Here is an 11,570-nt window from a genome sequence, read left to right as displayed (position 1 = left end):
AACCTAGCAGCATCACCGTTCCTGTCTGCAACATGTCTTGTGCACTTTGAATCAAGTTTTTCTTTCTTTGCGTTCAAGCACATCTGGGTACAATCAAACTGTGTATGATGTATGTCTATCTGTTTCTTCCAACATTAGCATCTCGAAGTGTTGGCAGCCATCATTGTCATAGAAATAGAGTAAGTATTCTTTTTCTTTCCTTCTGTGTGTATATTTTTGTAATTTCAGGTACTCCTCTTGATCATGATGGAATTCTACTATCAGCTATTGTGAGAATTATGTGGATTAGAAAAAACAACTGAATCCAGCAGCATCAGCTATCCTAGCTGCCACATGTTTCCTGTAGTTACAGAAGTCCTCAAGTAAGTGTTTCTTTCTTTGTGTACATGCACATCTGGGTAAAATCAAATTCTAAACTATTAGCTTTATTTAAATGAATTCAGTTCTGCTTGTATTTCTTCTCATCAGCTAACTTATGCAACTACAAAAAAAAGTAGTACATGGGTGTTTGATCATAGCCAGAAAGTTAAATATATCATTTTAAAAAAATCCATTAGTTATGTTGTCTCTCTTTATTATATAAATAAAAAAAAAAGTTTTTAAATAATCAAAAGAAAAAAAATCATCACAGTAAAAATTATATATATGTAACAAAGAACACAAACAAACATGAAATTGCCATGAGTTTCAGCAAGAAGCAGAAAAGAGAAAAAGTGGAGATAACACCTGGGAAGTAACAGGTAAGAATTTTCTGTATTTCTTTTATTTCTTGTCTCGAATAGCACATAGATTTTTTTCATGTATCAATTAAAAAAAATAACCTAAGTCAAACAATTGATGGAAAAACGAAGCATTAAAGTTCAATTAAGCATTAAAAACATAACTTCTAATAATTATGTGATCTTTATACAAATTGTCTCCCTTGAATATATATGTATATTAAAAAAATAACTTCTAATAATTATGTGATCTATATACAAATTGTGTCCCTTGAATATATATATATATATATATATATATATATATATATATATATATATATATTCAAGGGAGAAAATTTGTATATAGATCACATAATTATTAGAAGAGATCAGATAATTATTAGAAGTTATTTTTTTAATTGAAATAAATATATATATATATATGTATATATATTTATTTCATTTAAAAAATAACTTCTAATAATTATGTGATCTATATACAAATTGTCTCCCTTGAATATATATATATATATATATATATGTATATATATTTATTTCATTTAAAAAAATAACTTCTAATAATTATGTGATCTATATACAAATTGTCTCTCTTGAATATATATATATATATTATATATATATTTATTTCAATTAAAAAATAACTTCTAATAATTATATGATCTATATACAAATTGTCTCCCTTGAATATATATATTAAAAAAAATAACTTCTAATAATTATGTGATCTATATACAAATGGTGTCCCTTGAATATATATATGCATATATATATATATATATATATATATATATATATATATATATATATATATATTCAAGGGAGAAAATTTGTATATAGATCACATAATTATTAGAAGTTATTTTTTTTATTGAAATAAATATATATATATATATATATAAATATATATTTATTTCAATTAAAAAAATAACTTCTAATAATAATGTGATCTATATACAAATTGTGTCCCTTGAATATATATATATATATATATATATATATATATTCAAGGGAGAAAATTTGTATATAGATCAAATAATTATTAGAAGAGATCAGAAAATTATTAGAAGTTATTTTTTTAATTGAAATAAATATATATATATATATATTTATTTCAATTAAAAAAATAACTTCTAATAATTATCTGATCTATATACAAATTGTCTCCCTTGAATATATATATAAATAAATATATATATATGTATATATATTTATTTCATTTAAAAAAATAACTTCTAATAATTATGTGATCTATATACAAATTGTCTCCCTTGAATATATATATAAATATATATATATATATATATATATATGTATATATATTTATTTCATTTAAAAAAATAACTTCTAATAATTATGTGATTTATATACAAATTTTCTCTCTTGAATATATATATATATATTATATATATATTTATTTCAATTAAAAAGATAACTTCTAATAATTATATGATCTATATACAAATTGTCTCCCTTGAATATATATATATATTAAAAAAAATAACTTCTAATAATTATGTGATCTATATACAAATGGTGTCCCTTGAATATATATATATATATATATATATATATACATATATATATATATATATATATATATATATATATATATATATATATATATATATTCAAGGGAGAAAATTTGTATATAGATCACATAATTATTAGAAGTTATTTTTTTAATTGAAATAAATAAATATATATATATATATATATATATTTATTTCAATTAAAAAAATAACTTCTAATAATTATCTGATCTATATACAAATTGTCTCCCTTGAATATATATATAAATATATTATATATATATATATATATATATATATATGTATATATATTTATTTCATTTAAAAAAATAACTTCTAATAATTATGTGATCTATATACAAATTGTCTCCCTTGAATATATATATATATATATATTAAAAAAATAACTTCTAATAATTATGTGATCTATATACAAATGGTGTCCCTTGAATATATATATATATATATATATATATATATATATATACATATATATATATATATTCAAGGGAGAAAATTCGTATATAGATCACATAATTATTAGAAGTTATTTTTTTTATTGAAATAAATATATATATATATATTTATTTCAAATTGTATCCCTTGCATATATATATAAATATATATATATATATGTATATATATTTATTTTATTTAAAAAAATAACTGCTAATAATTATGTGATCTATATGCAAATTGTCTCCCTTGAATATATATATTTATTATATATATATTTATTTCAATTAAAAAATAAATTCTAATAATTATATGACCTCTATACAAATTGTCTCCCTTGAATATATATATATATTAAAAAAATAACTTCTAATAATTATGTGATCTTTATACAAATTGTGTCCCTCGAATACACACACACACATATATATATATATATATATATATATATATATACACACACATATATATATATATATATATATATATGTGTGTGTGTGTATTCGAGGGACACAATTTGTATAAAGATCACATAATTATTCGAAGTTATTTTTTTTAATATATATATATATTCAAGGGAGACAATTTGTATAGAGATCATATAATTATTAGAAGTTATTTTTTTTTTATTGAAATAAATATATATATATATAAATATATATATTTATTTCAATTAAAAAATAACTTCTTATAATTATGTGATCTATATACAAATTGTCTCCCTTGAATATATATATTTATTATATATATATTTATTTCAATTAAAAAATAACTTCTAATAATTATATGATCTCTATACAAATTGTCTCCCTTGAATATCTATATATATTAAAAAAATAACTTCTAATAATTATGTGATCTTTATACAAATTGTGTCCCTCGAATACACACACACACACATATATATATATATGTATATATATATATATATATATGTATATATATTTATTTCATTTAAAAAAATTACTTCTAATAATTATGTGATCTATATACAAATTGTCTCCCTTGAATATATATATATTATTATATTTATTTCTATTAAAATAAAAGTTCTAATAATTATGTGATCTATATAAAAATTGTTTCCCTTGAATATATATATATATATATAATTATGTGATCTTTATACAAATTGCCTCCCTTGAATATATATATATATATATATATATATATATATATATATATATATATATATATTCAAGGGAGGCAATTTGTATAAAGATCACATAATTATTAGAAGTAATTTTTTAATTGAAATAAATATATATATATATATAATTATACTAGCATATGTTCCTGGCGTAGTCCCGGTGGTTGGCGATGTATGCTGCCCCCCTCCCCAACTAAAAAAAAAAGCAAAAAAACGGTTAATTTTTTAAAATTTGACCCCTATTATTAACCCTTAAAATTTTTTTTTTTTGGGCTCAAAGATATTAATTTAGATCCATGTCCAAGGAAACTATATCTAAATCTCAATCTAATTGTCGGAGCAGATTTTAGAGTTCTCAAAGGCCAAATCATTGAACTTTTACCTCTTAATCGCCAAATTTCTGTCCAAATACCAATTGCATAGATTTTCCAAAATCTCAGTACTCTGTACATCAAAATTTTGAATCTGTAGACTAAAGTTGACAGAGTTATTGCTAAGAGAAATGTACACACAGACAGATATTTTAACTTCTATAGATAGATAGATAGATAGATATATAATGAGAGACAGAAAGATAAATATATACAATGAATTAGTAGAGATAGTTGTTAAATTTTTGGAAATATGTATGGCAATTTGATGGCAAGACTTAGAGCTAACTGTTAAGATTTAAAATATATACATAGAAATTCAAATGCCAGGACTTATATGTAGAGTGCTCAATACATCAGTAGAGCAAGGTAATAAGTTAGAAAAATGCATACGTCAATTTAGATAACCACTTTTTTTGGTATTCTTGTGTGAATATGACATAATGTAATATAAATTGTAATAATTTTATTCTAAATGTTATGGTTCTCAATGAAAAATCTAAAATGTCAATATTACTCTATGTATGATAAAGCATTGACATATAATTTTCTTTCAATAAAATAAACGTTTTATAATGTCAGCTCTGTCTAGTGTTGAGCACTTATTTAAAGTGTAATTATTAAGTAAAATTCTACATAAAATGTCTTTATTGCTCTATGTTTTTTGGGCACTCTTATATAAGTCTGGTTAAATCTTAATGTTTATTTAGCCTGTAATAAAATAAACGTTTTATAATATCAGCTCTGTCTTGAGTACTATTTAAAGTATAATTATTAAGTAAAAATCTTAATAAATGTCTTTATTGCTCTATGTCTCATTGAGCACTCTTAATTAACTCTGATAAATCTTAATATTTATATCTCTTGTAATAAAATAAACGTTTTATAATATCAGCTCTGTCTAGTGTTGAGCACTTGTTTAGAGTGTAATTATTAACTAAAAATCTAAATAAAATGTCTTTATTGCTCTGTGTCTCATTGAGCACTCTTCTATACCTCTGGGTAAAGCTCTTTCGTACGTTTAAACAATATATATATATATATATATATATATATATATATGCCAATGATGCTTGCATATGCTCCATAGTTTAATATAGCTGTGTAGTAAATTTAACAATTGTGTTGTTTAATTATGCAAGACGATTTTACTTTAAGAGTGCTCAATGCATTTATAGAGCTTTGTAGTAAGATTTGGAAACATTTTGCCAATTATTTTAGACAAATCTACTTCCAGAGTGCTCAATATATTAGTAGAGCTAAATAAAACATTTGAGAAACAGATATGGCATTTCAACTGCATAAATTTATTTTGACAGAGTTCAATACATTAGTAGAGCTAAATATAGACGTTCAAAAACCTGTATGGTAATTCAGCTACACGAATATACTTTGAGAGTGCTCAATACATTAGTAGACGAAAGCATAAAATTCAGAAAACATGAAGAGCTCTGCAGTATGTTTTGAAAACCTAAATGTCAATACATAAGTATAGATATACTGTAAGTTTTTGATATATATATATGTATATATATATGACAAGTATTTGAAACAAGTTTCCTATTTGAGTGCCTAATATATTTGAGAGCTCTATGGTAACTTTAAAGAACATATTTCAAAATTATGTTAGACAAATTGTCTTTTAGAGTGCTCATTTCTAAGTAGAGCTCTGTAGAAAATTTTTGAGACATGTTCAGCAATTTAAGTTCATATCAGTTAATAAATAGAGCTATATAGTGACTTCTGCAAATTTATATGGCACTTATCCTAGACAAGTTAACTCTTGTAGCTGTGCAATAACATAAGAGTTCTGCATTAGTTTTGGGGTATGGTTCTCACTTTATTAGGGCAATAACTTGGACACATTATACTCTGGACAAATCCATTGAGGACAACCAAAGGTAACCTGTTTTTTTTCCACTCTGCTGAATAAGACTCATCTGTCTTGGTGGTTCACTCTTGGGACATTAAAACAAAAAAGGTGAAGAATTAAAAAAGAATGCAAAAATGTAAATGTCTTTGCAAGTCATTCATTTTCACTTTCATAACACAAAAACATCTGTAAGAACTTGATAAAAGAATGCACAAACAATAAAATACAACTTTGCTGTCTTGGAATCTGAAATCAGTAGAAACTTCCCCTACTGAAATTCCCACACACCTCAAAAAAAAAAAAGAATCCTTCCCAATGCAATACATTTCAAGCAATTACAGTGTCAGACTTGGTACTGCAATGACTCTGTAAACTGAAAATATATATAAAAAATGTTAAGCAAAATTGATTCATGTTAACACCTCTCCCAACACCACAGATTAACTACAAACATACTTGATAAAGCAAAACACAATTACAAATGTGTATGAAAAAATAAAAATTAAAAAAATCAACCAAGCAATGGATCATGATTTTCTGGTGTTTGATGGAATGTGAGTAGGCATACAGCCTGGATATTTTTCCAAGGTAAGTGATGATATTCATTATTATTGTCTTTTTGGATTAGTTCAGATATAACTATAATTGTTTTATGTATATATTTATATGTCTAGATGTTATGTGTGCTATTTGCATGTTCCCTATAGAAAAAAATCTACATAAAATCTAAAAGTGTATTCTGATGTAAAATTAACCAGTAAAAACAATGCTTGTGTTCCTGATACACCAACTATTTCTTATTAGCATATAAGTTGAATCATGAAATTTATCTCCCTTGCCTGCCTCTCTCTCTTTATACCTCTGTATTTCTCTAGATCTGTCTATCTCTCTTTTCTTATTCTTTATCCCTATTCCCCCTCACGCCATCCCCTATGTGCTAACTGATAAATTTCAGCATGTCTAGATTGATAAGCTTCTCATTTACCGGTACCAAACTCCCGTTTTGAAGTTAGAAGTTTTAACTTGAATACACGTTGATATGTCAAGGTAACAGTAGGCATCGATGAGGCACATCCAGACGCCAACCTACACGGTGCAGAGAAAGAACAGAAAAAAAACTAAGTCCCGATGTGCCTAGCAGATTAAAAGGCATTTTGCTACGCCTACATGCACCCAAGCTGGCAGTAGGCGTCGATCAGGCACTTCCAGACACTTACTAACAGTGTTTTGAACTTAGAAATTTCAATTGAATACACGTTGACATGTGTTGGTCTCATCTACCTATACCTACGTCCCCTCGGTTGGACTTAGAAATTTTCACTTAAATACAATCTGAGATGACTTGGTCTATAGGAATCTCATCTACCTATACCTACATCCCCTCTTGTTTGGGCTTTGAAATTTTCAATTGAATAAACGCTGAGATGACTTGGTCTAAAGGATTCTCATCTACCTATATCTACGTCCCCTCTTGTTTGGACTTAGAAATTTTCAATTGAATAAACGTTGAAATGACTTGGTCTATAGGATTCTTATCTACCTATACCTACGTCCCCTCTTGTTTGGACTTAGAAATTTTCAATTGAATAAATGTTGAAATGACTTGGTCTATAGGATTCTAATCTTCCTATACGTACGTCCCCTCTTGTTTGGACTTAGAAATTTTCAATTGAATACAATCTGAGATGCTTGGTCTATAGGATTCTCATCTACCTATACCTACGTCCCCTCTTGTTTGGACTTAGAAATGTTCAATTAAATACACGTTGACTTGACTTGGTCTATAGGATTCTCATTTACCTATAGGTACGACCCCTCTTGTTTGGACTTAGAAATTTTCACTTAAATACAATCTGAGATGACTTGGTCTATAGGAATCTCATCTACCTATATCTACGCCCCCTCTTGTTTGGACTTAGAAATTTTCAATTGAATACACGCTGAGATGACTTGATCTATAGGATTCTCATCTACCTATACGTACGTCCCCTCTTGTTTGGACTTAGAAATTTTCAATTGAATACACGTTGACTTGGTCTATAGAATTCTCATTTACCTATACGTACGTCCCCTCTTGTTTGGACTTAGAAATTTTCAATTGAATACAATCTGAGATGACTTGGTCTACAGGATTCTCATCTACCTATACCTACGTCCCCTCTTGTTTGGACTTAGAAATTTTCAATTGAATACACGTTGACTTGAATTGGTCTATAGGATTCTCATTTACCTATACCTAGGTCCCCTCTTGTTTGGACTTAGAAATTTTCAATTGAATACAATCTGAGATGACTTGGTCTATAGGATTCTCATTTACCTATACCTACGTCCCCTCTTGTTTGGACTTGGAAATTTTCAATTGAATACACGCTGAGATGACTTGATCTATAGGATTCTCATCTACCTATATCTACGTCCCCTCTTGTTTGGACTTAGAAATTTTCAATTGAATACACGCTGAGATGACTTGATCTATAGGATTCTTATCTACCTATACGTACGTCCCCTCTTGTTTGGACTTAGAAATTTTCAATTGAATACACGTTGACTTGGTCTATAGAATTCTCATTTACCTATACGTACGTCCCCTCTTGTTTGGACTTAGAAATTTTCAATTGAATACAATCTGAGATGACTTGGTCTATAGGATTCTCATCTACCTATACGTACGTCCCCTCTTGTTTGGACTTAGAAATTTTCAATTGAATACACGTTGACTTGACTTGGTCTATAGGATTCTCATTTACCTATACCTAGGTCCCCTCTTGTTTGGACTTAGAAATTTTCAATTGAATACAATCTGAGATGACTTGGTCTATAGGATTCTCATTTACCTATACCTACGTCCCCTCTTGTTTGGACTTAGAAATTTTCAATTGAATACAATCTGAGATGCTTGGTCTATAGGATTCTCATCTACCTATACCTATGTCCCCTCTTGTTTGGACTTAGAAATATTCAATTGAATACACGTTGACTTGACTTGGTCTATAGGATTCTCATTTACCTATACGTACGTCCCCTCTTGTTTGGACTTAGAAATTTTCAATTGAATACAATCTGAGATGACTTGGTCTATAGGAATCTTATCTACCTATACCTAGGTCCCCTCTTGTTTGGACTTAGAAATTTTCAATTGAATAAACGTTGAAATTACTTGGTCTTTAGGATTAATCTTCCTATACGTACGACCCCTCTTGTTTGGACTTAGAAATTTTCAATTGAATACACGCTGAGATAACTTGATCTATAGGATTCTCATCTACCTATATCTACGTCCCCTCTTGTTTGGACTTAGAAATTTTCAATTGAATACAATCTGAGATGACTTGGTCTATAGGAATCTTATCTACCTATACCTAGGTCCCCTCTTGTTTGGACTTAGAAATTTTCAATTGAATAAACGTTGAAATTACTTGGTCTTTAGGATTAATCTTCCTATACGTACGACCCCTCTTGTTTGGACTTAGAAATTTTCAATTGAATACACGCTGAGATAACTTGATCTATAGGATTCTCATCTACCTATATCTACGTCCCCTCTTGTTTGGACTTAGAAATTTTCAATTGAATACACGCTGAGATGACTTGATCTATAGGATTCTCATTTACCTATACCTACATCCCCTCTTGTTTGGACTTAGAAATTTTCAATTGAATACAATCTGAGATGCTTGGTCTATAGGATTCTCATCTACCTATACCTATGTCCCCTCTTGTTTGGACTTAGAAATATTCAATTGAATACACGTTGACTTGACTTGGTCTATAGGATTCTCATTTACCTATACGTACGTCCCCTCTTGTTTGGACTTTGAAATTTTCAATTGAATAAACGCTGAGATGACTTGGTCTAAAGGATTCTCATCTACCTATACCTACGTCCCCTCTTGTTTGGACTTAGAGATTTTCAATTGAATACAATCTGAGATGATTTGGTCTATAGGATTCTCATTTACCTATACCTACGTCCCCTCTTGTTTAAACTTAGAAATTTTCAATTGAATACAATCTGAGATGATTTGGTCTATAGGATTCTCATTTACCTATACGTACGTCCCCTCTTGTTTGGACTTAGAAATTTTCACTTAAATACAATCTGAGATGACTTGGTCTATAGGAATCTCATCTACCTATACCTACATCCCCTCTTGTTTGGGCTTTGAAATTTTCAATTGAATAAACGCTGAGATGATTTGGTCTAAAGGATTCTCATCTACCTATATCTACGTCCCCTCTTGTTTGGACTTAGAAATTTTCAATTGAATAAACGTTGAAATGACTTGGTCTATAGGATTCTCATCTACCTATACCTACGTCCCCTCTTGTTTGGACTTAGAAATTTTCAATTGAATAAATGTTGAAATGACTTGGTCTATAGGATTCTAATCTTCCTATACGTACGTCCCCTCTTGTTTGGACTTAGAAATTTTCAATTGAATACAATCTGAGATGCTTGGTCTATAGGATTCTCATCTACCTATACCTACGTCCCCTCTTGTTTGGACTTAGAAATGTTCAATTAAATACACGTTGACTTGACTTGGTCTATAGGATTCTCATTTACCTATAGGTACGACCCCTCTTGTTTGGACTTAGAAATTTTCAATTGAATACAATCTGAGATGACTTGGTCTATAGGAATCTCATCTACCTATATCTACGTCCCCTCTTGTTTGGACTTAGAAATTTTCAATTGAATACACGCTGAGATGACTTGATCTATAGGATTCTCATCTACCTATACGTACGTCCCCTCTTGTTTGGACTTAGAAATTTTCAATTGAATACACGTTGACTTGGTCTATAGAATTCTCATTTACCTATACGTACGTCCCCTCTTGTTTGGACTTAGAAATTTTCAATTGAATACAATCTGAGATGACTTGGTCTACAGGATTCTCATCTACCTATACCTACGTCCCCTCTTGTTTGGACTTAGAAATTTTCAATTGAATACACGTTGACTTGACTTGGTCTATAGGATTCTCATTTACCTATACCTAGGTCACCTCTTGTTTGGACTTAGAAATTTTCAATTGAATACAATCTGAGATGACTTGATCTATAGGATTCTCATCTACCTATATCTACGTCCCCTCTTGTTTGGACTTAGAAATTTTCAATTGAATACACACTGAGATGACTTGATCTATAGGATTCTTATCTACCTATACGTACGTCCCCTCTTGTTTGGACTTAGAAATTTTCAATTGAATACACGTTGACTTGGTCTATAGAATTCTCATTTACCTATACGTACGTACCCTCTTGTTTGGACTTAGAAATTTTCAATTGAATACACGCTGAGATGACTTGATCTATAGGATTCTTATCTACCTATACGTACGTCCCCTCTTGTTTGGACTTAGAAATTTTCAATTGAATACACGTTGACTTGGTCTATAGAATTCTCATTTACCTATACGTACGTCCCCTCTTGTTTGGACTTAGAAATTTTCAATTGAA

Source organism: Euprymna scolopes, chromosome 22, assembly GCF_053919585.1.
Source record: "Euprymna scolopes isolate OS-2025 chromosome 22, ASM5391958v1, whole genome shotgun sequence".
NCBI lineage: Eukaryota > Metazoa > Mollusca > Cephalopoda > Sepiida > Sepiolidae > Euprymna > Euprymna scolopes.
The sequence above is the reverse complement of the archived record's forward strand: the minus strand, read 5'-3'. Positions refer to the sequence as shown.